This window comes from Hippoglossus hippoglossus, chromosome 19 (genome assembly GCF_009819705.1).
Source record: "Hippoglossus hippoglossus isolate fHipHip1 chromosome 19, fHipHip1.pri, whole genome shotgun sequence".
Taxonomy (NCBI): domain Eukaryota; kingdom Metazoa; phylum Chordata; class Actinopteri; order Pleuronectiformes; family Pleuronectidae; genus Hippoglossus; species Hippoglossus hippoglossus.
In genome coordinates, this window is record NC_047169.1 from 9,585,714 (window position 1) to 9,601,840 (window position 16,127).

The following is a 16,127-nucleotide window of genomic DNA, read 5'->3' on the forward strand; positions in this document are numbered from 1 at the left end:
AAGCCCCTATATCTTCCTGAAGGCCACCTTTGATATGCGGCCATTAATTGACTTTCAATGAACGTCTAATTGTGTGTTTGTGTTTGTCGGGAATGAACTGGGACAGATAACACGGGGAATATGGGTTTTCCATCTTGACACCAGGGGGTGCTGAGTTTCTGTTTCCCCTGCAGTTCATCATTGTGTCTCTCCCTCCCAAATAAGGAGCTCTTCATTAATGCAACGTGAGCACTGATTCAGATCCAAATCAAGTGGATGGCATCAGCCACATACTCGCTCCTCTGCCTCTGAGAGAAGCCGGGGGAACATTTTCATGTCATTTAACCAACCTCGAGTGTGAAGAGGCAGATCCGTGGTTAAAATCCACAGCTGGACTGAGGGACACATCTGCCATAAAGGTACCATCATTAAAACCCATCCAAACTGCACCTGCTGCGGTGGAGTCGGTCACTGGCCATCTGCAGAAAATGTAGGCCTTAGGTCAGAAGTATACATAAAAATAGAAAAACATTCACTTCCACTGCTCGTGAATTCAGAGACCTTGCTTTTTTACCCTCTTGTGCTTTGCCTCAATTACTGTTATAACACTTCCTGTAATTTAAAGCAGGTTGTTAGGGTTATTTAAAGCAGCAGTTTTCTACTACTTTATGTTCCCTATGGTGAAAATAATGAGCTATTTATATCAAGAATAACCCTCTAGAGCGATTCAGAGAAGTACTCACTGCTGTAGACAACAAATCTTTCTCCAAATATCCTACATCTATTATTAATATAATTGTTATTTAATTCATATGTGAACTAACACCACAAAACCTTGTACAAGCTGTTCCACAGGCTTATATTTTTGTGCAGTATTTCTCTCCGACAGGTACACATTACCCTGGCAATACTTTTATTGTGTTCCTTTCTGACATGTAGTTCATTATAGAGACAAACAGCATAGAAATGTAAGGACAATATAAACTGTCTGTTTGTTTTTATGATGAGTGATATGTTTTATTTGCTCTGCTCCGAGGAAAAAACGTGCGTGGATGTTTGTGCCCTAGCTATGTGAATTTGTTAACTCTTGTTTGGAAGTTGGTAGACAAACATGTTGCAGTAAATATGAAGAAAACTCGAGGGGGTTGAATGTGAATAGAATTTAGAGGCAAACGTTCTGTTCTCCCATCTGCATTTGTACAAACGAGTGCACTGCTCGTTCTAAACCTGCCTGTTCTCTTGTTTTAATGCTCTGAAGCTACTTCCGAATTATTCCTTGTCACTAGTCAGTCCTCCTCATACAGTTCTACAATGTACTGTCACTTAATTAGAGTTTGTGTGCTGGACGTTGTGTGCAGAGCTTTTTAATCAACAGTGAGAGTGAAGTTAAAAAACCTTGTGTTCATCCTACCTGGTTTATCTGCAGTAAAGATATTAAAGTCAATGTTTCTATCAAATGAAACTGAATTTGCTTCATTAAAGATCACACGTGTGGCTTGTATATAAGTTTGAAAGATTAACTCAACTAATGTTGTTTCTTTCATACATTGCATGTCGGCTATTTCAGAGGTCTGTCAAGCAATCGATACAATCACAACTTTTCAAAATAAAATCGGTGTGATTCCTGTTTGAATCCATACAAAGCATTGCAGCAACATAACGAACATTGTGCGTTTTACTTTGAAGACAAACTGGTAAAGCGGAAGTGATTCTAAGAATGTTGCTGCCATGACGAAGTTCGGCACCAGCAACACCATTGAATGCCTGTGTAAGAAATCAAAGTAATCAGATGCTATTGGCCCCAGGCTGCCAGTTGCTGACCACTGCTATAGTTTATCCAAGGAGGTAGAAGAAGAAATGTTCAACCTCGGCCTGTAGACTGACATCACACTGCCCCGCCCCCACTGACTGCCAGAGTGCTGGTCGCCTGTATACAAAGTTTATTAATATTGAACATATTGTTTGCCAGAATCGCACCAAATTGGAAACCGCACTTACTCGGGCTACTAACAATACACGTGCCAAATGTGAAGCCGACAAGATGAACGGTTCATGGGATATGTGTTTAAATGTTTCATTTGTGGAGTCAGTCGGTTTTGATCATAAAGTCATTAAAAAACTTCAAAACCACATATTAAATCTACTGTAATCCACCTTTTATTTGATATTCTTGATGTAATCAAAAGAGTTGCTGTACTAATGCTTCATTAATGCTGTTATGCACAGGTGGCCCCGCTCTCGTGTCTGTCTCCATCTGTTTTTCTCTATACGTGTTCCATTAGATTCACTTTATTCTCTCAGGCCCTCTTCCTCCCTGACAAGCACATCCTTTCATTTTCGCTCTCTTTTCCCTGCGCTCCACCTCTCTTTATGTTCCTTCTCCAGCTCCAGAGCCGTTCCTAAACCTTCTTTCTCTCCTCCTGCAGAGCTCTTCTGTTTATTCATTAGGGAGGTGACCAAGATAGAGCTTTACTCCACCACTTTCCGCTCGAGTTTGTTTCATTTTCCCATTTGTACCTGCTCCCTTTCATTTCTAAAAGTCTCAACAGCATCTCATTTGGTGATTCCACACATCAAACCTTGTTTCAGGTTTTTCGTGGTTTCACTTCGTAATGTTAATTATGAATTACTGATCGTGTTCTGTTGCATGTTTTGAAGTCACTATGTACTTTTTCCAAGTTGATCCCACCAAGTGCTGCCAGTGTCTAATCACACGAGTGTGATGTAGTTGCACTGCAAGATTTGATATTTTGTGAGAATATAAATCATTAAATGTATTTTCACTGAACGTTTTACTGATCCACCCAGTCGGCCTATCACAGAGTTAACAACATTAAGTGTTGATTCAATAGAAATAGAAAGTAATGGGGTATTTGGCATTGAGAGTCCAACGTATTTTCTTTTTTGGAATTAGCAGGTCCTCTTCCACAGTAAGAATACGATACCAAATCGCTGCAGTGTCCCTTTAAGTTGGGTGACATAGTGTCATTCTTCCAGTCTCTGCTCTGAGTGGATTTTCTTGATAAGATTGAAATATATTGGAGTTTTTTTTAAATATTTTGTCCCATGACCTTATTCCCTTTTGTCCAGTTACATGGTGCATTGCTGAATGGAGCCTTTGTCACCCAGGATTTCCTGTGCCTGTAAATGTGAGAGATTCTGTTGAACTCGAGCCAGCTTCAGTCAATTCAGTCCTTGTTGTTGCTCCGAGTGAGCGACACCCTGCTGCTGCTTCTCTCCCAGCCCGTCCTTATAAACATGTTGACATCCTCGCTACCTCCCTCGCCTGCTCTCTTGACTCTGGTCGAGCTTTGAAAAGAGATTTCTTCAGATGGTGGAACTTGTTTTTTTTCTCCCCACCATTCACCTGCATCATCTGACTAACCTCCAACATCTAGTTGTTCTCTTGCAGCAATTGAGGTCCGCAAAACCCATCGAAAGGTCTCCTCCGTATTGACTCGTTGCTGCAGCAGTGGTTTCACACACACGCACAAAAACAGCTCTTGAACCTCCGACTTAGTCTCAGCAGCCGCGGTGAGGAATTGTCCAGCTGAGCCATAAAGGTCCACCATGTGTAGAGAGCAGAGTAGAGTGGGCCATTTTGGGCTCAGACTGTTTGATCCTGAACTGCTCATATGACTCCGGAGATTTCTCCCAGGAGGCTCACACACAGGCTTTGTGAAAGCAGCCAAATATATCACCACTGTTGCTCTGGCCCAGAACTGTGATTGTATTCTGGTGTAAAGAAACTCCTAATGATAATAATGCAGGGCTGTAAGATAAAAAAGACCATTATTAGCAAGTCAGTATTATCTGTTTTGACTCAGTTTAAACACTGAGGGTGCAACAAAAAAAAACTTTGCAGCAGCACAAGCATTGACAAATTAGAATAATAGGATGGATGGGAATCATGTTCACTTTGCCATGACTGATATTCCTTATCTGTCTTCCAACATTGTTGGTGTAATAATAGAAATTATGATAAAAGTTCCATAGATGATAAATGCTGAGTTCGCTTTTGTCTCATCAGCTACAGAAGCCAAACATTTTCTAGCCACGGGATGAGAGGAGCTTCTGTTAATTCACAATTTGATTAATTCTGGAAATAACAAGCCATCATTTGTTTTGAGAGAGGTCTTTTAACTGTAAATATAAAATATAAAATTTTAATAAACAAATTACATTTGTGATTATTTTAATTAGTTTAATAATAAAGAAGAGGAACCACGTAATGCTTTTAATAATTGGCTGATATCTGACAGTAAAAAAATACCGTTGCCAATTAAATTTTCAAGTTTTATTAATTAAATGTCTAAACTTGTTTTTTTTACTGTCAAATCATCCAAAATGAATTTTCTTTCTTCCTTCATAAGACAAGTTGGTAAATACACACAGATGCATGTTCCTGCACTTGTAACCGACATCACTGAAGGGATTTAAGATATTTCCCCCATAAATAAGGCTTAAGTCCACTCACAGCAATGGAATCTAATACGCTAAAGCCTCCTCACGCTTATCCAAAGTGTCTAACTTTATCAGCATGTTTGAGTGAGAGCCATGAAGTATTAGAGGAGACTGATCAGTAGGAACTCCCTTTATGTTTTTCTGGCTGCAGGATTGCCCAGTTTAAGATGTTCACGTCTTGGTATCAGCTGAGGATGTGACAAATTGCTCAGTGACTTGTGGGACACTTGGAATGGAAGAATGTAAATCTCCTTTAGTAAATGAAACAGCAGAGGATATGATACAGATCTGAGTTGAAACAACCACATATATATAATTTACAAAATGTTGTATGAATTGTTCAGATGATATATTCTTAATAGAACAAAAACAACACTTAAAAGTACCCCTTGTTTTTCCTCTATACATTTAGCATTCATCAACTCAAAGCAGTGATTGTGACCCTCATGGTGGCGCTGGAGGAAGAGTTGGCGATCCCCTGAGTTGTAGGGTTCATCCACTGGAAAGCTTTAATGTTCCTACCATATTTTATGGAAAAGATAGAATTTAGTCTGGACTAAAGTGGTGGACTGATCCCTGCTATCTGAGAAGTGACCCTGAAAAGGCTGCATCACTGCTGACTGTTCAGGCAGAACTTTGGTAACATGATAAAGTCTTGTACAGTCATAGCTTCTGGATTGAAGATGGCATCCGCTTGGGTCTTAGCTTTTAGGGCAGAGATGAGTCAGAGCCAGAGTTGGTGGAAAGCTGGCGTGGAGTCCAAATGGGATCGGGGCCAAAGTGGAGTCATGGCCATATCAGCACAAAGTTGGTGCTGGTGCCAATCTGGCTGAAGAGCCGCTGAAGAGATGGAACAGAGATTGAGTGGATGCCAGAGACAAATTTGAGCAAAGCTGGAGCTGAAGCCTACTCTGGAGATGAGTAGGAGTTGAAGTCGGAGAAACGGAGAGAGAGCGAGAGCCTGGCTTTCCACTTAGGAAGCAGGAGCTGATGACGAGGAGGACGATGAGTGGAGTCTGAGTTGCGTCAGAGTGGAACCAACCAGATAATTGCTGGAGAGGAGCCAGCAAAAAGCTGCCGGAGTCTGTACTGAAGTCAGACAGAGAAGTGGAGAGGGGGAGGAGAACTGAGATGAGGAGGTGTTGGAGAGTGGGGATTCATTAAAATGTTCTTTCTCTTTCCTTTTTATTCCTTTTCTCATCCTAAAGCTTCAGTGGGATTGGTCGATGTTGTTGTATCTGAACAAAGATCGCCTCCCCCGCCCCTGCCGAGCGTTTACATGGAATCTACAGAGGCCAACAGGTAACATTAAGACACAAAAGGCCGTTCTATACAGTCAGTGTTTGCTTTTTATTGTTCTGGGCTACTGTAGGAACATGTTGGACTATGTACACATAATTCTAAGGTGATGAAAACACAACGATTCTTAGTTTCTGTTGATGAAATCTTAATTCTGGACATTATATTCCATTTCAAGAGATGGCCTTGAATCTCATCTGGACCTTTACCAGTGTGTTGGATTGAGAAGCAGAGAGGAGTGTGACGCTGATGAACAAGAATTGTGCTGTCAGTGAATATGCTGAGCTTGTCAGGTGAAGAGGACTGATTTGATATGATGAAAGCGAGTGTGTCTCTGTGGATGGAGACAGAACATTCTGCTCCGGACACTTGACAGAGGAGTTAAAAGAAAATTCACTTCTCTTGCTGTAACAACTATTTCAGATCAAATCCGTGATTCATCTCAGTTATTCTCTACTGTTTACCTGAGATCATCTAAATCAAATGAGTCATTAGGGCGGTCGGGGGCCCATAGGAGCCTCCTGATGGCCCCTTGAAGGTTCACATTTCATTACATCTTACAGAATCTATTTTCCAACTTGATCTCACCGAGCTGAACGTCTTAAAGCTCTTCACCGACACTCAGTTAACCATATTTGCTTCTGAATTCAGTTTATTTCATAGCGACAGTCTTTTTATCCTTAGATCTCGCTTGTAGTCTTTTTACTAATGCACCTCAAGGCCTACGGCTGAATGATTCATTCTTCTTTCTCTGTCTCAGCCTTGTGAAGAGCCTCCTTCTCACTCCTCTCTGTTTGTGTTCAAACTGTGGGCTCGGTTTGTTTCACATTTGCACAGCCATTAAATAATTTAATTAAATAGTTAAATTACAATCTTCGAAGACAGAATTTCATTTAGATATGGTCTGATCACGTTTATACAGATGACTAATCTTACATTACTGGAGAAAAAATAAAATTTTGTGAAAACATTCAATTAATCAATCAATATAAATCCTGAATTTTACAGATTCATTAATATTTACAGTGTTCTTTTGTTGCAGTGATCTTTACAGGTACAAGTCATTTCGTTAAAACCTCAACCTCACCCCAACCGCAGCCGTGTCTGTAGTTCCCACCTGGGAGATAGAAGTGGCCAATGCCCCAAATGTTTATGATAAAGTGCTCACAGGAAGTCCAGAGAGGAATTATTATGTCATTAATATTTTTTTCTCAGTTAGGTAACACTTCTACAAGTTGATCTAAAGGCCACAGATGAACAACATATTGAGTTGCATGCTTTACAGGACTTGTGATAGCAAAGGGAAAAGTAGAGCGCAGCTGACTCCAGTAGAACAAACACCAAACACAATAGGAAAACATTGATAAAATGCCAAAAGGAAATGAAATCAACTGTTTGTGGTGTTTTCTTCACAAATTTCATACAATGGTTTGCGTTTCTTTTTGTGGATAAGATACATGTTGTATCTTATATGTGAATTTTGTCTTTGTGTGTGTCTTTCTCCAACTGATTTATATTCTTTTAAGATTAATAATCAGCAACTGCACAGATGAAACGAGCACATTTCACTCTTCACTGATGGAGCGACTGAATATCATTTCAGTGGTTTTAAATGTTGATTATATGCTCTACACTTTGCTGATTACAGAATATCATATCACTTACACAGAGCGATTGATTAAAGGGCCCTCCTGCGAAAACAAGATGTTTCCTGCATGAGACGCAGCATCGCGCAAAGGAAAAGACGACTGATTATTTGCTAGAAGATGAGAAGATCAAAAATATTTTATGTTTGCACATCAAATTTTGAGCTTCAGCCAGGAGCTGATTAGTTAGATTAAAGTCTAGAAGAGGAGGGGGGGAGATAAAGCTGCTCAGCCGACCAGCATCTATAAAGCTCATTAATTGATGCATAGTTTGTTTAATCCATACAAAAACCATAGTGTAAAATCGCCCCTCGTGAAATGGACTGTATTTATTGATAGCTTCTTGCTCCATCGTGCACTCACGGCACAGCTGGGCTTCAGTTTCTTGCCCAAGTACACTCTGGCACGCGAGGGATTGAACCACCAACCGTCTGATTAGTGGGCGACCAGTTCTACCGCCACAGCTGCCTTACAACTGTTCATCCCCCCACGTGTTTGTACAGATAAAACAATGGGTTAATTAATTAGCCTAGGAGGTTCTTGTGTGTGGATTTTTGTACTTTTGGACAGAGCCAGGCTAGCTGTTTCCCTCTGTTACCAGTCTTTATGCTAAGCTAAGCTAAGCTAAGCTGCTGACTGTGGCAGCCTATTTTTATTTGTGATTGGAATTAGTTCAATTTAAATATCTGTTCCCTGTCATCATGTTTTCTCATCTTAAAACAAATTGCCTATGTTTTCAGTAACTATGTCACTGTTCCATGATTTATTTTAGATAAACAGATATATAGATAGATAGATAGATATATAGATAGATAGATAGATAGATAGATAGATAGATAGATAGATAGAGAGATAGTGTCTGGTCTAAGGTTGTAACTTTTGTCTTTGGTTATTTCTGTCCCTCCGTCTTGGCAAGAAAGCAAATAAGCGTATTTCTTTGGCGAAGATCTTTATCTTTTGAAACTAGAAAATAGTGGTAAGTCCTTGGCAGGTTTCCTTGATATAAAACCTTCGAGACCATAGGATGAATAAACGCATCACTTAACCTGGCATCACAGATGTAATTTCCCACTCTTAGTATTAGTACTCATATTGACGTTTGCATTATCGTTAAATGAAAAGTCGTCCGTTTCACAACACGGCCTTGGACCTGACGTACAGACTCTGCCTCCGACTCTTTCACCATCTCCTCTTCTTGTTTCATTTCAGTTGTGACAGTGCTTGTAATAAGCGCTGAGGTGGAGGCACAAATGGAATGAAACCAGTTTGTGGCTCGTGATGATGAGGTGGCCCGTGGCCGTGACTGTGGGATGGGTCAGATTGGAAATCTAGCCGGGGCCACCGTGGAAGGTAATTGTTTTCCATGGAAGGCATGGGGTTAGTGGGAAAGCTAGAGAAGGAACAGTGAAGGAGAATGGAGACAGTGGAGGGAGGGTATAAGTAGGTAAGCAACATAAAGAGCCGTTCTCTCCTCCTCCACCACCTCCTCTTCTGTCGTTTGTATCACGGTGTCCCTCCTCCCTCTCTCCTCCCTCTGTCCTCCCATTCCTCGTCCTTATCAGATAAGTGAGGACGCCTTCATTCTAAAGGTGCTACTAGATATCGCCGATAACAATGTGTGTGTTCATATGTGTGCCCATGCTTGTGTGCGCTTGTGCACGTGTGTGCACGCTCATGACAGTTATGTGAGCTTGTCATCGTGCTCCTCTAGATCAATGGAGCACAGTTGCCTAGCAACCTGCTGATCAGGAGGAAGGAGGCGGGGGAGAGAGAAGACAGAGAGAGAGAGAGAGAGAGAGAGAGAGGTTTGAGATTAGAAAAGAGAGAGATGGAGAGGTCTGGAGAGGGAAGAGGGAAGAGAAGTGGGTGAGAGCAACAGTAAAGAATGCTGTGGTTGGATGACAGGAAATAAAGCCTGAGACAGTAGAGCTTAGCACGTCGAATCTGTCTTTGTGTGTTGGCTGAGGAGGTGGTAGGTGGAACGTGGCGTGTGAATGCATGAACGCATACAGGTATGTGTGTGCTCACAGCAGTTTGGAACTGATGAGTTGGTGTTGATACTATCGCGCTGAAACAGAACATCAAAGCAGTAGCATGGTGACGCCAGCAGCACACTCTCACTCATTTAGCTGCTGATTTAATTATCTTTATCTTAAAGGGGAACAAAGTGGTTAAACGCACTGCATCGGGAGGGAGCGGCGGTGGAGATAAACAGCAGGGGAACGAGCGGGGGGAGGAGGGGAGAGGGAAAAAAATGGAGAGGCAACTTGGAGGGAGATGAATTTGGACAGGAGGAAATGAGGAGAGGGGAGACGGGTGTAAAGAAGGAGAAGTGGGAGGGGGGGGTTGGGGAGCGAAGGACGAGGGGAAGGAAACGAGAGAAGGATGGATGAAAAGAGGAGTCTGATGATCAGGTGTTGGTCGGCCTCATGAGAGATGCACACATATGCTCCAGATCGTCTATGATATTTACACAGTCCCCCTCTCCCCTGCCAGTGACGGCAGGGGGGAGGAGGAGGAGGAGATGAAGGGAGGATGGGGTGTCATTACAAATGAAAAAAAAGAGGGGGGGGGGGGAATAGCTGTACATCCCAGAGGTATACTCTGTTACTGAGTTAGAATAACATGTGGAGGCAGAGTGGCTGTTAAACTTTATGGAGGATTGAAAATGGACAATTAGCATCTCAACGATTTCACTGTCACCTGGAACATTCTCGCCCGTTGTCATAGTAACCCTCCTCTCCCCGTTCACACTTCCTAATTCCTGCTACCCCTCTCCGCTTACTTGCACCTGCCTGCACACACACACACACACACACACACACACACACACACACACACACACACACACACACACACACACACACACACAAACGGGCCACTTCATGTGTATCATGAATGCAAACTATATATTTGGTGTGGCTTCTCATCCGGGGCTGTTTTCTATTATGGGAAATCTTAATGGTCCAACATTTAGAAAAGATTGTGCTTCCAACTTTGGGGAAACAGTTTACGCTCCTCTTTCAATATCATTGCACACACTTCATAGTTCTGACCCCATCCAGGCCCCTGTAAGCCAGGCCCTCCACAACATCCGCTTTCAACCTCGCTGTGACTGAGTCGGAGCAAATCCCCTCAGCCACGTTTCACAATGTGGGAAAGGAAAACCCTCCCAGAAGAGCGGAGGCCATCATAGCAGCAGATTGAGGCCCATGGTTCTGCAATTAGAGGTTCAACAGCAGGCTTTTTCACAGCAGACAGATTGCATCAATGACCTCAACAATATCTTCCTTCTGTTAAGGTGTGAGTATAGATAATAGATGGATGGATGGAACCAAATCAGCTAAAAGGAGTTTTGACATCGGCAATTACATTTAGTCTCGTATTTTTTCATGAAATCCCATTGTGCTTCACTCATGATTTTTGTGTGTGTGTGTGTGTGTGTGTGTGTGTGTGTATGTGTGTACTATTACGCATTGTACTGTGTGTGTGTGGCGAGCTGTGCATGTGCGTCCACTTTATTTGACATCTTCCTCTGCTCTGTGAGGTGCATGTAGCTTCAGGCAGTGTGGCACTGGAGTGTTCTCCATGTGTGCCGCGCAGCCGTCATGACATTTCTGAGGCCACAAGGTAAAAGGTCATGGGTGGAAGGTAAAAGACGACAATGTGTTCCTTATTACCGATTTCCCCGTTCATTGTCTGCGCTGACAGTCTGTTCCACTGCACAAAACTGCTCCGACCCTTGACCCCTAACTGTAGGACATGGAGTGCCGCGGGCTGAGAGGGGCTGCATCGCCATGACAACCAATAGCAGCTCATAGGTCAAGATTTATGGTCACTCGGATGCACACAGCCACACACGAAGCTGTGCGCACACACGGGCAGTTCTGCGAGGGCTAATGAACTATGGATCTTGGACTTTTTTTCTATTCGACACCTCACACACACACACACACACACCGTACACACACACCTCCCCTCCTTCCATTCAATCTCTTCACCCAACAGTGTCCGCAGACACACACACACACACACACACACACACACACACACACAGTCAGACAGGCTTTGTTTGGACCTTGTCGGTCACTCTTCATCTGCTAGTCAGATGATCAATGCTAATGCCTGCTGAGAGTTCCAGTGACACACAGATCCATACGCAGATGGACTGTGCATTTGGTCCTGTTGTTACATGAGTGTGTTTCTGTGCACGTGTGTGGGCGTCCATGTGTGCAGGTTTGTGCACACGGGCTAATGTTGTTTGTATTTAGAAATTGCAATCCTTTTGATGAGGACAGGTCAGAGCTATTGTTATAAATGAGCATAAGATTGCAGGGAGGTGACCTCTCCTACCTCCCACACAGCGACACACACAGCGACACACACACACACACATATACACATATGCACACGTGGCTGTTTGCACTATTGGCAAGTAGAATTAGTAAATGTATGAGCTACACAGAAACTCATTACAACACGATTAGAGACAAACCTCCCATTTAATCTCATTTAGAAAAGGGTGGTTGCCTGTCAAACACACTCTCACACACACACTAACTCATTTATGCACATGCACAAAGGCACACACATTTGTTCTTGCAGAAGGACCCCCGTCTCTGTGTGAATGACGGGAAGCGTGACTCATGAAATGATACCCTTATAATCATACGCTCTCACCACTGTGTAAGTACAGTGTTTTAAACGACACAGGAAGTCTCCTACATGCATATAATCCTCGTTAAAAAGCCGAGATTTCAACGTGACACTTCAGCTCCTCCCTTCCTCGCCTCCCTCTGCGCTGTTTGTCACCGTTCACAGCACAAACTAGGTAAACCTCACCGTCTCAAGCTTGCCTCCCAAGACTGGAGCACAAACTGACTGCAGGCACAAAATATGGGCACGCACACACACACTGGATGCTGACAGATGAGTTTTTATTTTTGGCTGTATATTCTCTCTGCTGGCAGTTCAGACACATATTACCCGTGCACAAACACTCCTGCACACACGCACTCACACAAACACACCCACACACACATATACAGAAATATGCTATATGTATACACACCCAGACACACACACATATACAGTGACCTTCTCTCTGCTGAGTAGGCAAAGAGTCAGGGGTCAGTGCCTGCTGTCAGCCTGTCAGAGAGAGGAAGGGAGTGGGGAAGTGAGAAGAGGCAGAGGAGGAGCAAACGTGGTCGGAGGAATGTACAGGATGGAGCTCCTCTGCCTCATCATTCAATAAGGACTAATGCAATAAGAGGCGGCCCATATCTGTCACGGTTAATGTTGGCTGATAGAGTTGCAGCAGTTTTAAAATGCTCATGGTATAATGCATTTCCCTGTGCCTCTTACAGACTGATGATGCATCACATCAGGCCTTGATGGCTCTCGTAGAAAATTATAACCTGGTCTGCAGGATGACGCTTCATCGAGCCCGAGTATGTCCGACAACTTGGCCAGTTTTTTAAGTTTCCTGGACTGTGTGGCATGGTGGTGTGGTGGTTAGTGCTTTCCAGTATTTCTGTGTGAGTTTGCATGTTCTCCCTGTATTTGCGTGAGATTTCTGCAGGGACTCTGGCTTCCTCCAACAATTCAAAAACAGATTGGGGTGAGGTTAATTGGAGACTCTAAATTGTCTGTAGGTGTGAATGCTTGTTTGTCTCTGTGTGTCGGCCCTTCGATGCATTAGAAGCCTGTGCAGGGTGTACGCCGCCTCTCACCCAATGTCAGCTTGAATTGGCTCTGGTTTCTCCCACGAAAGGAATAAGCAGTAGAGAAAATGTTACCTGAAATTTACTTTGTTCCTTTCAGAATAATTGTATATAATTATGTCCCCTTTTGCGATTTTGTCACGCAAAAGCCAAAAGCCATGTCCATAATCACTGAGTTTGAATGTAGCTTTCTTAGAGTAAATGTAATTATATATTTTTAGCAAATCCTCAGTGCCAAAATCACCCTGTGCAGTTTTTTCATGAAGTCATGAAAAATGGAAAAACCTGTGTGTTGAAATATTTTTTAACTTGTTTCCAAAGTAAACTGATTATAGTGCAGTGCATCATTCTGTTTTCTTGACATGCATTGATTCATTTTGTATTTGACTACAGTGGCCATTTGTTCACTTTTTTCAACTCTGCATCTTTCTTTGTTAAAGGGGAATTTTTTTGTCACATCAAATATAATTTTGTAAGTACAATCATTAATTTCTGCATGTGGATTTCACCTTTTGTCTCTACACTAAAAAAACGTGTTTGCACCAGCATTTCCCATCGTGTTTTTCACCGTGCCGCGGAGAGATGGTAGAACGTTATTATTTTATAATGCCATTTTGTCCAAAAGGTCAGCCTGGCCCAGGGATGGGGGAGACAGAGAGTGAGAGGGAGAGAGAAACAGGGAGGAGGGGGGGAAAGGAAGGGAGGAGTAGACTTTAAAGAGTGGTGGTGGTGGCGATGGTGGTCAGTCCAATGGGAAACCAGGTGCTGATGTTGAGATAGTTTCCATAGTAACTCTTCCTCCTTCTCCCTGTCTCGTTATCACACCCTCCCTCTCCAACACTCCCCTCACACACAAGAATGCACACAAAAACATGTGCTCCACTACTTGTACATACCTCCCATCTTTATCCCAGCAGTGGTCTCTGTGGTCAACCCCCTTTTGCTTTAATATCTGTTGCTCAAATCAATTTGAGCTTTCATGCTCCGGCTGTGTGGTCATACGATATACCGTGCCCATAAGCTGCCTCTCTCAGTCGTCTGCCTTGTTGGAGCAAATATGTGCACAAGTAAATCTCTCATAGCCGGGACAGACTGTACAAAACTCTACAAACACACACATAGAAAGACGACATCTGCAAATGGGAATAATGCATGTGTGTGTGCAGTAGACGGCTGCACAAGCGCTGAAGGCTGCTCCATTCATCGTTTCTTTAGTGGGGATCATGAATTGGCATCTACCGATCAGGTCAGGGTTGTTCTTTTTACAAGAGGCCCCAGCCTTTGGTTGCCAATTTACAGCTCCACTATGCCTCCTCCTTCAGCTCCAGCACTCGATGAAGGTGAGTGGCAAAGCAGAGTAAAAAAGAGTAAAGCAGATGTGTCGGCGAGTCACAGACAGACATACAGAGATCCAAAGAGGAAGAGGGAGCGAGAAAAAAGAGCAGCAGCTGGCCCGGGGAGCCCAGGGAGAGCAACTCTGAGCTGGGTTCAGCACAGCTGGAGTCCTGTCCTGGGACTGGATAGGGGGAAAAAAGATAGCAAATGCCCTTGCGTGGGATTTTCTGTATGTTTCAGAATATTGTACACGTAGCATGAATGTGAAGATGCTTCATGCAGGTATCTCCCTCACGAGAATCAAATATTGCGAATACGCTCGCACATCCATTCCACTGTTATGCAATTGTTAAACGATCTTATTCCTAAACCGCAGACATTCAAATGCTACAATAACAACATCCCGCTTTTTCTAAAATGAATGCAACACATTAGATGGGGTTGACGTCAGGATTTTTCGAGGGGAGAGTGCTTTCTTTCAACTGTAAATTAAAAACAAAACAATGTACGAAACACAACTCTATGTCAGAAGATTTTCCACAATTAGAACGAAGAAGCTCATAGTCTGAAGCCCAGAAGCTGCAATGCAACCTAACTTAAAAGAAGCAATTCAAAAAGACAAAACCTGCAAGCAACTGGAGAAACACCTTCATAAATTTGATAACTCATCTGCAACATTTAAAGAAAAAGTATGAAAAAAAAACACAACCAAATACAGACAGCATGCCTGGGTTGAACATTGATTTCACTCAATGGAAATAAACTAAGGTTGGCGTGCAACTACTGTTGTTTTGTGTTGCGTTCTCTACATAAAGTATTTCTGTATTTACTTTCACATTGCATTGTTTTTTTTTCCATAAATGCATTGCGTGTGTTGCCATATTAGAGAATATGCTTTTCTCCATTTTCTTGTGTTTTGCCTGTTTGCATGTGTACATGTTGTGCTGGTTCAAGGCCACAGTAAAGCATGAAAAGAAGCAGTCTACACAAATAGTGTCCACATACTTTTGTCCATAAAATGCATGATTACGCATCTATTATGCATTGTCTCTTTGCATTAGTTTTCTTAAACTACGTTGCACTGAGCTTCAGGCCCGAATAGCATATGGATGTGGGCCACTGAAGGCAATGATGCATCACATCTGGCCTTCTTGTGGCCCGCACAAAATGGATGTGAGCCCACTTGTAAAAAAGCAAATGTGGCCCAAATATCCTAAAAAAAAATGTGGCCCTTTTTTGGCAAACGTGCGGTGCTCCAGGCACAGTGTGATATAGAAGTGAACCTAAAGTGGCCCATGTGGAAAATATTGAAAGTATTACAATGGCTTACTTGTGGCCCAGATCTGGCAAAAAGGAGCAGACCACCCAAGTGCCATTACTGCAGTATGTGGGCCGGATGACAGCGTTTGGTGTGGGCCAAATCTGTGCCCAAATAATTTTTGTGGGGGGCCTTTGTAATTCAGGCTATGAGCACCTTAGTTGTAATTGAGGAAAATCTTGATTTTATCATGTAAAGTGATGTTTCAGACAATGTTTTGCTTCTAATTTAGACACAACAGTTTGAAAAAGGCCTTCACCTGACGCCAACCCCAGCCAACAGGTTGGGGGGAGCTGGTACTTACCGACCTACGTCAGCACCCAACCTCACTTCTGTTCTTGAACTTCAACGGGACTACATCCA